Source organism: Columba livia, chromosome 4 (assembly GCF_036013475.1).
Source record: "Columba livia isolate bColLiv1 breed racing homer chromosome 4, bColLiv1.pat.W.v2, whole genome shotgun sequence".
Taxonomy (NCBI): Eukaryota; Metazoa; Chordata; class Aves; order Columbiformes; family Columbidae; genus Columba; species Columba livia.
In genome coordinates, this window is record NC_088605.1 from 54,940,860 (window position 1) to 54,947,848 (window position 6,989).

A 6,989-nucleotide genomic window follows, 5' to 3' on the forward strand; every position below is an offset into this window, starting at 1 on the left:
GTTCCACAACTGGTAACAGATTTTTTTAAAAATCTGATTAGAACAGAGTCTCCCAAATAAGGATTTCTAGTCTGTTTTCCATAATACCTCTGTACATGCTCTTACACAAGGGCAAATGTGTTTTTTTCATTGAATATTATATAGGCATGCTGCAGATTGTACTTTGTCTTAGAAGTGTGGTCGTGTAGCCCACTGGAGGTCTGTGACCTTGTAAGTAAACACTGGGCATGGGCCCTGTAGATAAATGTTTTCAGATTTAGGATGCTGGGCCTTAAAGAAGAAAATTGTGTATATTAAAAGGGTTAGAGTGGTAAGAGAAGTGAGACACAGCAAAGGATTTTTTATGTGATGTGAACCTAGTTCAACTTTGATCTGAGTTATATTATTACTATTAAGAGAAACTGGTCATGCAAGCTTTGGGCTAATGAATGTATTTGTCATAACTTATGGATATTAGCTCTGAGTTTGAGCTTTCCTGGATTGCGTTCCTCGTAGGACAGTGTGCAAGAACAGCTTATCTTTTTTAAAAATGTGCCTGCCTGTATGCACGTGCATAGGCACATGAAATAAAATTTAGATAAAAATATTCAAAAATCTTACTGTGTATAAATACTGATACGTGTGTGTGTATATCTGTGTATGAAAGATCTAAGGTATAGATTCTGATGTATCCCTCTATAGATGGACCAAGAATTGTTTTAATGAAGACTTCAATACATGATTCCTAAGAGAATCCTCACAGTCAGTTATGGGCTCATGTCCCTTTGTTTTCTTCCTACTTCTGGATTTCATCATCAGTAACTAAACTGCAGTGGATTTTGAAATGTTATTTTGTTCACTGGGATGCCCTGATATGTGCAGAGGTTTACAGCAACAGGATTGAGAGCTTTAGGAAAAGCACTGAAGTGTGTAGTTTGCTTGTTGCTCAGGGCAAAAGTGGATTTTAAGGCAAAAAGGCCTGCTAAGTCCAAGGATGATGATAAGATAATACAGTGGCATCATAATGAAATGTTCGTTGTCTGGCAAGCCAAATGGAGTTTTGTGACTTTCTTAGAATCTGATTTCAACAAATTTACAAATAGCCTCTGAACTTATTGTTAAGCAAAATCTACTTTATTTTGCAGAGAACTTATGAGGTAGATGTAGATTAGATGTATGAGTGGCACTAAGGACTCCATGAGTAGATTGTATCTGCATGGCCATGAGAAGGGGTTTCATTCAGTTCTTAATTGCTGCATGAGTGCTGAAGATGCAGTCAAAGGAATAAGTTGATGAGGTTTCTTGAGCCTGCAGTTGTTACAGCTTTGTTAAGAAAAATGTCTTGCTTGTTCTTGGACTCTGTCCCTGGCAAGACTTGATACATTTTTGGTGTTGTATCCTTAGACTTTTTGTATATCTGCAAATGTTTTGTTCAGGGAGGTTGCGTGAGTGAGTAGTAGTGACTACTAATAGATGGTTATGGAACGTGCCCCAGATTTGTTACAGACGTGAGATCCACTTGATTTGAATGGTTTGGAAGTGAGTTTAACTTGAGAGAAGTATTTTTACAGGGCAGCAAAGTATAATATATAATATATAATATACCACAATGGCTAATAGGACAGTGAATAGAAGATATCACTTGGCTCATTGCTAGTTAAGCTACTCTCTTCTTTCTCCTGTCTTTGAAAAGCTTTTTGTTCCATTTTTTTCCCTTTCTCCTGATAGACCTTGGAAATGTTGCGGCTGAACTGGGTTGGATCAGCAGAGACAGCTCAAGAAATCCATACAGCAGTTGAAGCTTTAATTGCTAGTGCTGGGCACGTAATAGCATTGATTCTTCTTTAAGGACCTAAGTACATATTTTTTTTTTAGATTTAGAGGAAGACCTTCGAGTTTAGAGAAGTTTCAAGTTCTGACAAAACAGGTATGTTCCTCACTGGTTTTGGCAAAAGAGCAGGTAATTGGTTTTGAAGACAGTGATGGAATCCAAATATCATTAATTCTTTTCCTAGTGCTGAAATAAATCCACATGTTAGTTCTACTTTAAGCACAGTAAGTATAGCCAAGGGATCTCTTTGTATCTTGGTAAGTTGCTCTGCTTTTAGTACATTAGACATTAAATATATGCAGACTAATTGTAGAAAACTTATGCTACATGTGAAGGAGACTAATGAAAATGCTCAAACCACAAACCTTTGAAAATTTGTGATGAAGAATTCAGTATTGGCTCTGGAAGCTCCTGGGCCAAAATATAAGTTATGTTTTACCTTGATCTTTAAGGTACTTAAAAATGTCCCTGTTCTTTCTACTACTGAATGGTTTGATAGGGTTTTCTGGCTAAGATTTAGGTCTCCCCCAATATTTATCTGATATAACTTGCAAGCCAGGTGCTTAAAGTATGATGACATATTGATATATTACTGCTCCCCTTTGTTTTGATTAGAACTTCTCAAGAATTGGACAGTCCAAATATCCAATCTGCAAGTTCTTGCTTGAGGAATGGAAAGGATTTTAAGCAGTATTGAGTTACTTAAGGAAAAAAACAAAGAACACCCTAAAGCCACATTACTAAAATGAAAGCAGACTTCAACTATGAAACTTTGCCCAAGGTACTAGTACTAATGCCCTTGAAGGAGATACCTAGTTCCTGATTATTTTTTTTTTTTGTGGATGTTGGACATAAAGTGGCTGTTCGATAAACAAATGCTATCAGTGCTAGCACTAAGGAAGCCTGATTTTATATGTATTTGTGCCTCAACTTAGATCGCAAGCTCTAACTGAAGTTGTGATACAACATGGTGTTTTGGCTGTGGATGTCCCTGTCTAATGTCTCCCTTATTTTGCGTGGAGGTCTGAATACAATCCATCCTTGGGCTAGCTGTGTTCATGCAACTGCTAGAGCTGTATTGGTCTTACAGACTTTTACTCTAATTTTTAAAATGTGTTGGAAAGTGATTGACAAGTGCAAAGTTACTGGGGACGCAGTTGCCATGATGCTGCAAATTTCATTTCCTGTGGAAAACAACTCAAAACCTAAGTAAGTTTTTGAAGAGCCCAATCTTGATGACACAGTGCTCAAACTGTTAAGTTTCTGTTCCCCCACTCCTGATTTCTTTTTCACTGATCTCTGCCTTCATTTCTGCATAACTTCAGGTTCAGTAAGGGGAGAAATGCACCTTTCCACTACATGCTTTGTGGGACAGATGGGAAGTGGAGGCAAGTGGCACAAAGCTGTTCTTTCCCCATATCCTGGGTTGATTGCTTTACCCATTCTGACCTCACCCCTGGGTTATGTTATCCTTGTTTGTTTGGAGACACTTGTATTTTTAATGAAGACCAGTGAATAGGAGACTACAGGGTGATGTCTTGCTCATCTTTATTGGACTGTGTTTTATGGTGAGGGAGCAGCTCCTGCCCATCCTCACATCATAGTTTCTGCACAGCTGCTTTTTTTTTTTCCTCTGTTTTGTACTACATGCTAATCAGCCTTTCTGGACAATATTGCACTGAGAAAGTTTTGTTTATGTGCCAACTCATCATATTCTTCAGCCCTTACAGGCCAGTCTGAAAGGCCGCAGTTCTGCAGTTAAACAAGTGGGTCTGTATGTGGTCTCATGAACAGCAGGAGCTTTGAAGGGCTCTGGTCTCTCTGCTGATTTCAGGATGGTGGTTGAGAACAAAGTTCTGAATTGCTGAGGGGTGGGAGGTAACAGGTTTGAGTGTAGTTGTTCTGAGCATGAATGTAGGCCAGTATGTGCCGCAAAATAATACATTTTTTGACTCAACCATGCGTGAGCATATGTGGTTGGACTAGGAGTCTTGGGGATTTTTAATACTGATTTGCATGACAAAATCATTGTTCAAACCCAACAGTGAGGGTAAACTCTTGATTTTATCACAGCTGGGCTTTTTGGCAGTGCTGCTCCTGATGAATGTGTCCATGCCATTACCAGTTCTGATTTGTTCCCATCCAGAATGTTTGTTTTTTTGTTTCCCTGAAATGAACATAATAAAAAAGGCAGGAATATGACCTCAAGAGTCAAGATACAGACTCCAATGATTGTTCACTGTCTCCATATTTTTATTAGATTTTCTGAGGCTATTTTTCCCCCCTGATTTGCTAGATAAAATCCATACAAATGAAATACAAGCACAGTCAGTAAATAATAATGAAAAGGTAAATCCATTTTACAGAGAAGACAGTGCATGTAAGACATCATCTGGAATGATGGCAATTTTTTTTTTTTTTTGCACAGATATGAAGCTATTATGGTCTTTCAAAATTAATATCTGGCTTTTAGGCTCTATAACAGTTTGTATGACCTCTTCTTACCCTTTGGCTATTGTGAAAAATGATACTGTTTTTCAATACAAAGCAGACACAAGATATGATACTTCTGTTATGACTGCTGCTTCTGTTAAACAGCACATGGTTGGCAAGTGCTTGGCTCAGTTTTCCAAATTGCAGACTGGTCATGGGGCCACCTTTGGGGCAAGGGGTATAGAGTTGCCCGTGCCCAAGCTTCATTGGAGCTACCCTACAGCATGGTGAGGAGGCACAGAGATATCCTCTTGTCTGCGTTCTGCCCCTCCTCCCTAGGCCAGGCATGGCACAGGGCTGGAGACTCAATGGAGCCAGGCTGCAGCTTCTGCATCTCTGCGTGGTGGGAAGGGCCACCTGATCTGGACCTTGCCCTACTGAATTTCAAGATGATTCCAGTGCTCCCATCAACAGCGTGTGACTCAGGTGTGTCCTTATGCTGTGGTATTGAACAGCTCACAGGCTGGACTGTATTCAGCTTTTTTCTCACGTGCCAGATGTTCTGTGTGCACAGCATGTCTCAGAGACCTATCTTCACAGGGATTTTAATTTCAGAGGGAGCATGAGAGATTAATAACCATTAGTTTCTGTGAATCGCTCTGCCATATGATGTGTTGACACTATTTCACCAGTGTAACTTGGTTTGTGTTACTGGGGTTGTGTCAGTTTAAAACAAGATGGATCTGGGGAATGAGGTTTTTTGCTATACCTTCAATACATGTCCTGTCTTAGTACTTAAACGTTCAAGTTCTGATACGTCCAGAAGTGTCTCAGGTCACACTGAAATATAAAAGAAATTTACTTTGGAATCTTGAGGCTATCACCTTAATCCAGACGTACACTGAGTATGTTGCAGGAAAGAGACTTCCTTACAAAGCAGTCCCATCTTTCATCTGATGACTGCATGAAAGTTTCAGTGGTGTGCAGTTTTCTGTTTGTTTGTTTTGTGGTTTGTTTGTTTTTGTGGGTTTTTTTTGTTTGTTTGTTCCCCCCACCCCCCAAGTTACATCCTTGTGCAATGAATTGGCTGGGGTATAACTTCTAATCTGATTTTTTTACAAAACAGTGGAAACGTTATTGGTTTGAGTAGGGAGGATGGCTTTTTGCATGAACTGGTGCTGTGCTAGGATGAGACTCCTGCCTTTTACAAATAAGTCCTCCTTGATGCTCTTGCAGATTTCATGTAAGGGAGTGTCACCATTTACTGCAGGGTGACAACAAACCAACAAACCGTGGCAGACTCTCTCTGTTAACCCCCCACCCTCCCCACTAAGGAAAGGTAATAGGAGGAAAAGGGAGGGAGACTTGCAAGTTAAAGTTAAAAATGCTTTACTAATGCTACCAATAAATAGAGAAAATAAAACAAAATATACAAAACCACTCTTGGATTTCCTGGGGCAGCTCAATGTTGGCCATTGTGGAGCCAGCATGGCTCCAGTGGCTGCAGGGCAGGTACCAGGAATCCTGGGCTGGATGCCACAGTAAATTGGAACTGGATTCAGGGATGCAGGGTCTGGAACCAGGCCTGGGATTGCAGGCATGACAGGCAGGATCCTCTTCAGATGCTGGCCATGGTGGAAGAGAGGGAGACGCTTGAGATCTCCCACTTTTATAGGGTGTATGACGTGGATGGGATAGAATAATTAGTTGGTCAATTTTAGTCACCTGTTCTGTCTGCCCCTCCTTGCAAATACACCCCTCTCGCTTATGGGACATGAAAAACTTTATTAGTAACCTTGGCCACCATAGCAATAAGTCTAAACCTGGGCCTCTTCTGCATACCATTGCTACTGTTATTAGCTCCTGAGTGAACAGTGTCTGAAAAACAAGCAGCCAAATTAAGAAAAGTGCAGTTAGTTAGAAGAACTTAGCTGAAAGGAAAAAAATCACTAAAAGAGAACTGGTCTTGTTTTAAACAAAACCAGGACAAGGGGTTTCTTACCAGAGTGCTTCCAAGTAGAGTTTAGAACCCTGTGTTGGCTAAACATGTTAAGTCTTTCTACCTCCAGAGTGATTTGTTTATAGGAGTTAGAGCTTTATTGAACAGCAGCAGGTTTTTTTGTGTGCTTTGCTTGTCAGGATTCCCACCTTTCCGTATTTTTCATCATGTGTTTTTTGTAACTTTTTCCCAAATGGTCTCTGGCTGTGTGATTTCATGCCTTCATGTGTTTTCAGTTTTGTCAACTGAAGAATGATGTCTCTGTCTGCTTTCAGTTTTGATTTTCTCTTATTGCTTGTCTGTGGGCTCTGTCTTTCTATTTCCATTCCCATATGATAGCAAGTCACTGTCTCCTGCAATTAGTTACACTTTGGTGTAGAAGAAGAATGAGATTGGCCCTGTGTTCTCCTCACTTCACCCTAGGATAATGGATTAATCCAAATGCTTGACAGCATTGCATAAAGTAAGTGTGATAGAGTACAAACCCACATGGGGACAGCCCTAGCACAAAACAACCCTTGCACAGCATACTCTAATTTTCTTCCTTATGCTTCATCTTGTGCAATGGTTCCACTTAATTATTGCACTACAAAAGTCAGCAGCCTGGGTAGGGATTAATCCTTTCCAACAATTGCAATCAAACTTCCCCTCGTGCGTTTGACTCCTAATGCTGGGTTCGTGCTTAGGGACAGGATGGAAATTCAGAAGTATGGTCTCTTGTCAGCAGCAGAAATTTCTTATAATGTG